The sequence below is a fragment of the Perissodus microlepis genome, chromosome 23 (genome assembly GCF_051167445.1).
Source record: "Perissodus microlepis isolate ML-2025 ecotype Zambia chromosome 23, ASM5116744v1, whole genome shotgun sequence".
NCBI lineage: Eukaryota > Metazoa > Chordata > Actinopteri > Cichliformes > Cichlidae > Perissodus > Perissodus microlepis.
Window position 1 is genome coordinate 33,870,511 of NC_140482.1, and position 12,241 is coordinate 33,882,751.

Genomic DNA, 12,241 nt, shown 5'->3' on the forward strand with positions numbered 1-12,241 from the left:
AAAACCGCCTCACACCTACGCTCACACACCTACAATTTGCCAGCGGCCTGGGAGGACAGAGCCGCAGATGTCAGCCATTAGGTCACACGTAGAACTTTAGAAAAACTCTAAATCTGAACTTCTGTACATGCAACAGGCAGACAGATGAGCTTGCACATTGCTGTTTCAGCTGTGTGTCATTTACGTGAGTGAATCTTTGATTCCTTTTTTTCTTTGGGGTTACTCACGCTGCAGGACAAGTGTAGTGTGTGGGGAGCGTTTGGGTTTTTAACACGGTTCAAACTAACCGTGAAAAGCAAACTCTTCATCATCGCGTCTTACATCTTGTGACAAAGTGTGAAACCGCTGTGGTTGACATGCAGAGCAGGAGCGAAGTGGGACGTGCATGCAGCTCAATTAAAGCCTCAGTAAATTATACAGTACCTTGGGGTGTGAGGGCGATGCAGCATCCCAGAGCCATGACAATGCACGGTGGTTTAAACTCACTTTAAATCCGTCACCTGAACAGGAACTCCGCATCCTTCGTGACTGACGGTCCCTCGGCCCTACTGACCTACAGCCCTCTGGAACATCTGCTCACACTCCACCCCCATGTCCCCATCCCCACCCAGTGCAGGGTACAGATGGCCCAGCCATGCCCTGACTTGGAGACCACTAATCTGTTTATGGTGTGCTATAGGAGGAGAGGAGTGTTAATCCAAACCGCTGAAACAACACTGACCGCTTAACCTACAATGAAGGATCGCGGAGGGTACGGAGGAATGCCGAAGGATGCACGGGACAGTGCATGTCCTGAACTTTTGTGTTAAATATTGCAGTTCATTCTTTAAATAAATAGTTTAGATGCTTTGAACTACTCAAGCACAATACTTTCTAATCAAATTTGTTAGTGAAAGCAAATGCAAAGCATCTAAAACTAGATGCATGGCACTCACCTGAAGAAAAAGTAAACAGACCAAACTGCTGGGAGACTTATCCTTTCATATTTTTTCTGTAATCAAAAATGAAAATGCTCCAACGTAACATCTGCGATTATTAAAGAAAACAACGCTGCTCTCCCGCTGAGTGTCCAGTCAGCTGCTGGAGAAAGTCTCCACTGAGGTCTGATTAGGAAAGCACAAAGAGTAGAGTCCCAGTGCCAGTAGGAAAAAAAACAATAATACCCCTCTCCCCAGTAATCCGCTCTGAGCCCAAATCCACCCAGCTGATGGTGATGTCGCTGCCGCCGCTGCTGACCAGCTGCATCAGGTGGGGCACAAGATTGTTGACATTCAATAAGAAACCAACAGGCCAGCTGAGGGAAGCTTAAGAGTTGCTGAAATGTTGAAATGCTGATTATAAGTGTGATGAACAGGAGGATTAATGGCAGAAATATAATAATAATGGATTGGATTTATATAGCGCTTTTCAAGGCACCCAAAGCGCTTTACAATGCCACTATTCATTCACTCACTGGTGGAGGCAAGCTACAGTTGTAGCCCCAGCTGCCCTGGGGCAGACTGACAGAGGCGAGGCTGCCATATCGCGCCATCGGCCCCTCTGGCCAACACCAGTAGGCGGTAGGTGAAGTGTCTTGCCCAAGGACACAACAGCCAGGGGATCGAACCGGTGACCTTCCGGTTACAGATATGCTTCCCAACCCCCTGAGCCATGGTCGCCCAATATAGCATAATATTAACCAATTAAAGAGCCAGCTACTTCTGGCTGCTCTTATTCACAAGAAGCAGCCAACGCAGGCAACTCCACATGTTTGCTTTTGCAGGTTTTTCACACTGCTTGCCCTTCCTGATGCAAACATAAAGAGATTTGTGCCTCCTCTTTGGATCAAACCAGGGACCTTTTGCATATTAAGTAAAATGTAGAAACCAGTACACTAAAGGTCTATATAAGAAATTAAATAACCAGTTAGAATAAAAAAGAGCCTAAAAATACTAGAGAAATAAAATTAAAAAAAACACCAGTGAAATATTTTGCATCTATATAATCATAAACAAAGCAAAAAATGGCGTGTTTTAATAATAGATTAAACTGGCAGTCCATTACTTTTTGACAGTGGGTATTACATCAGACTCATTTCCAGTTACATATCTGGGGACTTTGTATTTAATCTTTGCATGATTCACAGTTATAATTGATCCATATTATAATCCATCCATATTTATCTTATACTGGGCCCTGGTTCAGCCCTTCAGTTCATCTTCTGTCTAAAATACAGCCCTTTAAGCTTCACAGTGAAGCACCGGCGCTGTTTGCTGGAATGACCATATAAAGATATTCCCTCTCTGACATCACTTGGGTCCAACAGTAAAAAAAGACTATCTGAAACAAACATTTAGAGCAACCTAACATCATTTGCTCCCAACTGCATAACAGATCTAACGTCATAGCAACGGTATATACCTAATTGCTTGTGAGAGCCAGCCAATCAGAAGAAAGCTGGCTTATACTGTGGCGAGCTGAAACTGTTTTTTCAGGTTGGGGATAAAATATTTAAGATGCACAAGGTTTATTTTTGAAGTGTGAATCGGGTGAAGCTACTTTAGAGTTCAAGAATGAAAAAAATAGAGTTGTCCTTCTAAATGATCCTCCATCATTTGGTGTTTTGATGATGGTGGTGGACACTCCCACGGGAGCTCGGTTTGGGTTGAGATATGGGAACAGCAAAGGCTTAAATATATGATTTGTATCAGTGTAACAACAAAGCCACCCAGTGAAGCCTCATGCTCTAATGATGGAGGCATTTTTATGCTGAATAACAAAAGATAAAGGTGAACACTCAATACTGTTTAATTGGTCCAATAGCTTCACATATTTGCAAGAGAGAGAGCATCGGGACTTGAACCAGAGACCTCTTGATCTGCAGTCAAATGCTCTACCACTGAGCTATACCCCCACACCAGGGCTATGTTCTCACTGTAAATGTGACCCAAGCCTTGCCAAATGCCCTGCACAGTATAACAGCCCCACGGTACTGGTGACTCCCCACAGACCCTGGATCCTACATTTCCCATAACTGCACCATGATTGCATCTCTGAAGCACTTTTTTTTTTTTAAAGAGAAAGCTATTATGCTTTTACTTACTTTCTCTTTACCAAAGGTCCAAATAATGAGGCTCACAGGGAATACGTACCATGACCTCATTATCTGGAGGTTTGGCTGAGTTTAATATGAGCATCCAACACTGGGACAGTTTATATATGACAGAAAACTTTAAAAAGCATAATAGGTCCACTTTAATATTAAACTCCAAAGACATAAAAGCATTTTGAGGAAATCTGTGGTTATATTATACATAGCAAAAATTAGCAGAGGGAACCTTGTAAATGAAGTTGCACTTACTTTGCAGCTTAACTGAGCACTCTTCAATACAAGCCTCATTTAAACCACACACAGCACTTTGTACACATACTCTAAATTGCCTTGGGAGCATTTAGGTTCAATCCCTGGGATTGAACCAGCATCCTTTCAACTAGAAGTCACCACACCAAATATATCCATAAGAAAAGAGCCCTTTGTTCTTTCATTCCCCTGCTTATCCACCTGTTTCACAGTCTTGGTTGTCACTGCTGTAGAAGGTGTCACTTGCTTTTAAAGCAAGGGTAATGTGGCAACCGTCCAATTTAATTGGTGTATTTAGCGTGTAACATTTAAGTGGCCCTTGGGATCGTTTCCACTCTGACACTGGACTTGCACAGACTGGTCATAGTTGAGACTAATTCTAGTACAAGTAACTGAAGGTGTTCCCATCTGTCTCTCTTCCTACCACACCTATTCAAACAGGCACTCCCTCAGCTCACCTGGAGCTTTGATGTGGGCTCTGCTTGGAATGCGATGCTGGGAACCAGGAGGTCCACAGGGGGGGTAATGAGCCGTTTTTGCAGCCCGATGCTGCTCTCAGGTGCCTGCAGGTACCACAGCAAACAGCTGCTGAGCAATAATCAAACTGCTGGTTGACTTCCTAAAGTGCTTTACTGTCCCTCAATATGAGTCAGCTAATTATCCGGCTGAGAAACGAGGAATACGCCCATCAAGATCACGATTCTATTTATAGTCCCATAAAAGTGACATTTCAATCTACCTAATCTGTTCTTTAATGACATCACCACGGCGGGAAAAGCACGGCAGGAGTGTGAAATTATTCCTGATGAATTAAAACGCACTAAAGTCTGCTTGTGTTTCTTGACTTGAGGTCAGCACGCAGGGGTTGGCAGCGCTGCAAGCCCACACACGAAAACTTGTCTGGTGGTGAAATGAAATCACACGTGTACTTTCAGGAGACGCTGCTTAAGATTTTGGACCAGCGCCTGGAGCGCCAAACTGTCTGTCTGCTTGTGTGCCAGGAGGTACAGTGAAGGGTGAAAATGAAGAAAGGGAGGGGGAATCCCATCAGATATCACAGTTTTCCATTGTAAAACGTTAAAACACATGACCTCATGATAAACCTAATGTTCTACTGAAGGCAAATAACAAGGAAAATGTCAGAGCGAAGTGCATAAACACACAGACGACCATACAAGCTTGGAAAGCCCAAAAATATATTCATCAACAGGAAAGGAATTTCAAAACCACAACCCCAAAGCTTCCCTCCTGCGATACAATCCTCAGCAAAGCTATAAAGTTTCTGAAGTTTATCCATATGCTAAACGCACACATGCAGTTATTAAACCATGCTGGTTAAGAATTATTTGGAATAATATCTGAAACTCTGTTGCTGCTGAGCCGAAATCCTCCCGAAGATCGACGAAGGCTCAGAGTTGTAGAAGAGGAGCGGCGCGCGATTGTTTCCTCAGCTGCTTTAAATTACCACTACAAAGTCTGTCGGCAGGCTGCGGTGACTTTGAAATACTTTCCATTTTGAACCCTCCACAGCGCTGCACATCGCAGGGTAGGCGTGACGCCAACAAAAAGATCTCCCTCTCTTTCGAGGGAGACTTTTCTGGTGGGGAAAGGAGGAGGATGTGTTGAACGTCTGACGTCCTCAGAAACATTTCCTTTGTAAACTTTTCCAGCTTGTGTAATGTTCGCGAGAGTGTGCGGCGTGTTTTACAGCACGGTAATGAGCAGGCAGTTTTGCGAGAGCGTCACTGCACATTTATGCGACGCTGAATCCAGACAAATGAATAAATAGAAAGGGTGACCTGGGCTTTCATATCAACAGCAGATCAAATGGCTAAATGAAATGCGAAGGCAGTTGCTTATAGTGAAAAACCTATAGATAATTATACTTTTGGGGAGTTTTAGCAACTTTTAGCTCATTACTTTGGTTTTACAGTCTGCAACTTTAATGCTTTGCTCTCTTTATGGTGTTTTTGCCAGTGTATAGCAAACCCAACAGCCCACCGGGTGCGAGTTGACCTCCTGTCAATCCTACTGTTCAATGGATGTAGGCTAAATCATGCATTGTTATATATGAACGACTTTAGCCATCGCTGGTTTCGCAATAGCATATAATGTTTTCAGATCAACTCCCTGGTGTTGGAGCATTCTCACCAAACACAAAGCAAAGTTTTTGTAGTGTTATTGCAACAAGGCGAGCAAAACCACATTCGTGAAAAATCAGTTTCATGCTGAAATCGCTGAAACCCATCAGCTGTGATTTGAGAACATAGCCCAGGGGTCTCGAACTCCAGGCCTCGAGGGCCGGTGTCCTGCAGGTTTTAGATGTGTCCTTGATCCAACACAGCAAATTTAAATGGCTAAATTACCTCCTCAACCTGTCTTGTTCTCCAGAGGCCTGGTAATGAACTAATCATTAGATTCAGGTGTGTTGACCCAGGGTGAGATCTAAAACCTGCAGGACACCGGCCCTCGAGCCCTGGAGTTCAAGACCCTTGACGTAGCCTCTGGGTTTGAAAAGTAAAGCCATTGCATTCTACTTAGTGGCCAGCAGGGGGTGAGCACAACAAAAACTTCAAATCACATGGAAGTCTATGGAAAAATGACCCTTTGGTTCACTTGATTTATCACCTCATTAAACACTTTCGTGATTAATTTATGTGATCAACTGTTAGTTTCAAATCTTATTGAATACTACACGATGCTCATTTTGTAAACAGTGAGAGTGATATATATATAATAAAGATGGGCTACGCTTGGTGCAAGCATCAATTTCTTTCTTTTAACTTCTTATTTTCTCACTCTGACACAGTATATATAGATACTGTATTTTTTTTAATTAACAAAAGAAAGCTTTAGAAGACTTAACTAGAAGAAAATGTTTGCAAATCTACTTATATAAAAACCTCCCTCTTATTCCACTGATCCACCAAAGAGCAAAATAAGTACATCTATCAAAGTGCTACTAAAGAATGACAACATCCAGGGAGAATCCAGCTCTTGCAGCGATGCGGTGCAATCAATCCTTAGTCACGCTGAACAGCTCAAACAGCATGAGTGGGAGTTTCCACTGCACTTCTCAGCTCACTGTAATTAAATCCTGATTTACACTTATCAGGAGCAAAAACAATGATGAAATCATCTGGAATTTACCGTCCGCAGATGTTCTCTCATTAAAATCTTGTAAAAAACCCAAACCAACTCATTCATATTAGCTTCACTTCGAATCGACTCTCACTCTGTGTTGTGAATATTTCATTACCCTGGCCTCGCCATACAACCTGACCCCCTTGTTTACAGGCGTCCGCTCTTTGACTCAGTTTCTAAGCGATGAAAAGAAAAGCCTCAGTATAACAAAAACTGAATGAGAGCAACTCCCAGCCAGCAGAGATGGGCGATTAATTTTTCTCTCCTCTACATGCGCACTCAGCGGGGTCGGGAGAGGTCAGAGCCGATGCATTCAGCAGCCTTTTACCTCTTGACCTCTAGACACCTCATTATTATGTCTGCATACAGACTGTGGGGTCAGCTCACATCAGCAAACACTCAAGTAAATCACCAATTCATTGGCCACTTGTTCACAGCCTCGTTGCTGACTATAAATATTCAGTTTTCAGATGCTTAGTGATAAAAACTACCCATTTCTACATTTTTAAACTTAATAGAAAAGCAAAAAAACACTGAAAAGTTACAAATATAAACTATAAAAAAAAAAAAAATCGAGCCGTTCCTTAATGCACAACATAGGGGAAAATGTGAAAAACACATGTAAGAAAAAAGTAACAGCCTATATTTTTAAGTACACTTAAAATTCCTTCAACCTTTAAATCAGCAAGGAGCTCATTTTACAGCTCTGCTCTCCTGATTTGCTACAGAGGCCTTCGGGAGGCTGCAGCACGCCCTCTCATATCACATCATTTAACGGTCTTTGAGGTCACAGCTGACTCCTATTGGGCTGTAATGGCCCTCCCGCTGAGCTTGGCACGGGTTCCTGCTTTCCCTACACCTTTGAAGTACTCACACACTCAGACTCAGCAGAGGAGGAAGGGGCGTTCCTGGGCTGGTCCCAGCTGAAAAGGCTCTCTGGGTTTCCGTAGCCTCCAGGTCCACCTGGCCTATTAGTCTCACAAATTAAAACATTCGCCCTTTGACCTCCTGCTTTTGTTCCGTCTCAGGAGCACCCAGAGAAAGGCGGGAGTTTTTGGGAAGAGATTTAAAGAACAAAAAGAAAAACTCGTTCCCATCTTTACTGGAAGTAAAGGTAGTGTTAACCACAAGGAAGAGGATAATGAAAGCCCCTGAAGTCAGAACAAGCAGAAGAAGTAACCTGAGCAGCCTCGGCACGATCAGCTCTGTCAACATGAACCAGAAGGCTTACGGGAAAACGGTTGCATTCAAAAAGGTGAAACAAAAGTGTTTTTTCCTCTGTGGTCGGACAGGACGAGCGAGGAAAGAGCGAATTTACCTTTCCACATGCACAAAGCCAAGAAAAACAAGACGGGAACGAGAGATTAACCTGTCAACAGGCTGCATTTATGCTGCGCACATTATGTAATTTCAATACAACTCCACATGCATGACAAAGCAACATTAGACATGGGAGGATGTGTTTAACTGAATCGTTCCTTTGAATATTTAAACGTGCGTTACAAAATGTGTCCTGGCAGGGCCCGCTTAGCAAGGAGGCAGCTCACACCTTACAAATGGCTTGGACCAGACCACTACGCCAGCAGTCTATCACAAGGTTGACACTCCACCAGAAATTCAGATGACTTTATTCATCCTCGAGGGGAAATTGAGAGACTGACCTTGCCGACCATACATACAATACACAAACATCTCATTGGGGAGAAAGGTCAGGCTAGGTAGCACTGGCCGGTCGACCACACGAGCAGCGACCCGGAACCGAACAATGGAAAATACACAACATCAGGAAAGACAAGGAGAAAAAAGAACTCCCCCCAGACTGAGCTCCAACAGGGAGATCACTTTGAGAACAGAAAAAAAACGAGGTAACCGCGCTAATGCGTTGACGCCGTGCTGCCCCGCGCACAGGGCGATCCGCAGTAACTCGCTAATGGAGATTTGCCGCATTAATGCAGTTATGGCGTTAACGTCCTTTCAATGAGATTGACGCTGACAGCACTAATATTAAGTAAACTTGTTGAGGTAGCCAACCCTCCAATTCCCTCCCTCAGCAGTGGATCGAGTATGAGAAGAACTAGCATGCCCACAATCTTTGCATCGTCCTGTCTTATAGGTACCAACCAGGTCTGCCAGCCCCAGAATCCACAGTCAGTCCCCAATGAGACCATCATCAGGCCTAACTTGCTGTTTCACGATCAATAAAAGCTGTTTAATCACATTTGGAGATGTGGTTCCTGCTAGTAAATGAGGAAAAAACAGTAAATTGAAACATTTTGTTTTGCTTTTTTTAGGACTTTTTATCAATTTTCATTTCTTGAGGGATTGATGGCCTGCCGTGCAAAGGCAAACACAGTGCCGTGTCAGTCATAATAGCATGTGTGTTAAGAGTAAATAACTCTTTCTCTTGTCATAAAACAGAAAACTTGCAGAGTCCTGTCTGCACGCTGCCGCCTGCCTGACCTTATGTGTCTCGTATAACTGTTTCACGGTCGCACTGGCCTATATCTGCGTTCTGCTTTGACTGAAAGGCTGCACACTGCTTAGTGTTTACATTTTAAACAAAAACCAGCTCCTGGCGACAGAAGCGCATCCAGTGTGTTGCACAGCTGCTCATTTATCAGCTCAGTGTATGACAAGCTGAGGGGTCAGAGGGTAGAAGCCTACATGGCACTACAGTTTCAGGTCACAGGCGGAGCTGCAGAGGTTCCGGAAACACTCGAGCGATTACAAACTTACATGCGTGTGCATGTGTGTGTTCGGCATCAGTGAGGGCAACAACCTCACACAGTTGGAGAGTCGCTTTGTAACCTGGCACTAAAGGTACACAGGAATATGCAGACTGTTATGTAAGTGTCTGAATAGCTTAATCGCAGAAGGTTTTCACCACAGTTTCCTGTGTAAACACTGAGCTGTGTGAGCCTCAGACTCTGGTTTCACCAGTTTACTGGCATCACTTGCCGCTCACATGGAGCACAATAAGCAGAACAGACAGAGTGTGAAGGGAGAGCAACACATCGAGGGGAAAATAGGAAACCCTGAACGCAGACATGGAGGAAGGTGTGGTTTGGAAAAGGGATGACGAGGGCAGATTTGGCGCTGGACTATCGCAGTGGAAACCTCTGTTTAACAGACAGCTATGGTCAGACTGGGTTCAGCTTTGTAGGAGAGTGACCTGCGGGAGTCTCAGGGAAAGTCATCAGGAGGGAGCGGCATTAGGCTGAGCTGGGCTGACTCTCACACATTTCTGTCTGCTGGGAATCAAATCAGAGAGAGAATACATCGGCGGCCCGGCTGGTCCAAGACAAACCAGTCGCTGGCAGGATGGATGGATATGCACAGAGCAAATCCAGCAGCCCTTAGAGGGAAAACAATGGAGCACCAAATCCTGGCGGCTTCCAGCACCACACCCAGAAAGCCCCCAAACCCACAAGCTTCACCAGGAGGCGGAACTATTTAGAGAGAAATAGCACTGCTAATACAACACAGTGTTTCCCACACACAGACTTTCCTCTATGGTCCTGGGTTTTGTTTAGTTTTGGGCCATGTTTTGATTTAATTGTCATGCTGTTCTCGTGTTTTTCATGTTCACTTTTTCCTTGTGTCTTTAGCCTCCCTTTGTCTTTCTCTCCTTGTTTCATTCCGCTTTCTTTCTTGTTTCCACCTCCTGTTTTATTTAAGTAATATATTTCCTCAGTGTACCTTTCCTCTGGGTCTTCACCTCCTGTCTTTCTTCCTTTCTCTGAAGGCCTAATTGTCTTCAGTTAGGAGTGCATGCCTCCATTGTTTAAATTCCTGATATGAATCAGCCAGTGCAAGGGCACTTTTTATTTATTTTTGGTCTTCTCTGCAGATAGCCACACACTTTGGCGTTTTTTAAACTTGTACACCTGCAGTCCAAGATTGCAGAGTTGTGTCAACGCACTTTGCATGCAGCTTATTATTGCTGTTATTTGTTCTCTCAAAAAATCATCATCTTTTTGTTTTTTTTCCCAATCCAACATAGGGTTGCTGTTGGCCGGAGCCCATCCCACTTGTTGCAGGGTGGGAGCTTTGCCAGGCTGCCAGTCCATGCCACGGCTACCACACAGAGTCAGAAAACCTTTCACGATCGCAATCACAGCTACAGCCAAGTTACCCTTACAGGGAGAACATGCAGTCCCCACACAGAAAGGCTCCACCAGGCCAGTGGGTTCAAACTCAGGACCTTCTTACGACAGATCTAACCACACCACCACTGTACAGTCTGCATTCATCATAAACTGTGTATTGCTTTTAATTTAGTAGGAAAGCTTGGGCACAAAGTTCTTCTAAGAGCAAGTCGCTCAAGAGTAGGTGGATGTGGATGGATGTGGTGGGTACCCCTTCCTCATTTCTTTCCTTTGTTCATTTAGATAATTGTTTCAGTTATTTGTGCTGCTACATGTTATATTTCAAACAAACATCGTTTTTTTTTGCACTTTTTTGTATATTCCCAAACGCCTTTCCCAATTCCAATTCCGTTTCAGTGATCTCCCTCTGGGAATCTTCTGACATTTGTGAGTCCTTAAATTGATGCTGTGATTATTATTCCTAGAGATTCAGAGGAGTTTGTTTGGTTACAACATAGCTAAATGCCCAGTAATGGCTCAGTGCAGACGCTAACAATATTAGAGATACAGTCAACCAAAGTAAAACCTTTAATTAAATACATCTTTACTTAACTTTAACGAGTAGAGAGATAAGTTGAAACGCTCCCTGCTTCAGCTGTTCAATACATTTATTTGAATGTTTTGTCTGCTCCTTATAAAGTGTCTTTAACCGTCACAAATCCAATCCAAAATTATGAAAGATCACATTCACTTCACCGAGAAACATTTTCTCCAGACCAGCGTGTCGCCCAATCGGAGCCCCACCCTGACTCTCCCAGGACACACTGGGATTATACCACATGTATCTCTCTATTGTCGGCCAACACAAATATTCAAACGTACACTGATGATTCTGTAAAGCAGTGCCCAGCTGTGGGAGTGTGTGTGCGTAAGATTTCCACTGAAACAGAGCGTGCGTGTTTACTCATTAACACAGCGGTACGGAAAGCATCAATGAGCTGGAGTGGAAATCACAGCTGGGCTGTCAGCACCACACTGACACCTCATACTAACTCGTGCCAGAAGGTTTCAGAAAGGATGCCATTGTGTGTATTATTTTAAGCTTTGCGTCTCCATGGAAATGGGCACATGTGCACGGACACGGGTGCGGTCTCTCGCAGCTCATCGTACCTCAGCTGCGGAAAGGAAAGTACAGCCCTGCAGTGAACCCAGATGTGTGTATGCGCAGCAGTGGGAAATATTAACTATCAAACATACAAGAATAAATTATTTGTTTGGAATTTACAGGCCCAGATGGGTTCCAGATGTACGTCAAGTGTTAGGGGTACTTACCTATTCGTCAACGGGAGAATAAGGCAGAAAGTCGGGGTGCACATGAAAAAGAAAGAAAGAAAACACATTAATAGTTGATTGCAGCAGGATATTAGAAGAACACATCTTGTTATAATTGAAACTATTTATTCAACTCAGATGAATCTCTAGAGGTGCACTACTGTAGTAGCAGGGTTGTTTTTCATTACATCGGGAACAATCCTGCTTTGCTTCTCCTGAGAAAATCTTATCATCCCGAACAGGAACCAAACATCTTCACCTCCCTCTAATCTCTACATGCGTGCTCCCCGGAGGCTTTCTCTTTTGCAGAACTTTACAGATGCCAGACCTGCCGGGC

At 43.9% G+C, this 12,241-nt stretch overlaps 1 protein-coding gene and 1 non-coding gene across 6 annotated transcripts in view; both read right to left on the bottom strand.

Moving 5' to 3' along the window:
* The window catches only part of nhsa (Nance-Horan syndrome a (congenital cataracts and dental anomalies)), a 70,211-nt gene that overhangs the window by 19,347 nt on the left and 38,623 nt on the right, over positions 1-12,241 (bottom strand). The window contains exon 1 of one of the 5 annotated variants that reach the window (XM_084920618.1): positions 936-5,664. The exons of the other annotated variants lie outside the window; for them this stretch is intronic. The gene's annotated coding sequence lies outside the window, so the exon portion shown is untranslated. Of the gene's footprint in view, positions 1-935; positions 5,665-12,241 lie in introns of those variants that run through there. 5 annotated transcript variants of the gene reach the window in all.
* trnac-gca (transfer RNA cysteine (anticodon GCA)) lies at positions 2,822-2,893 on the bottom strand. The gene has a single exon. It is a non-coding gene; the product is annotated as a tRNA-Cys (tRNA).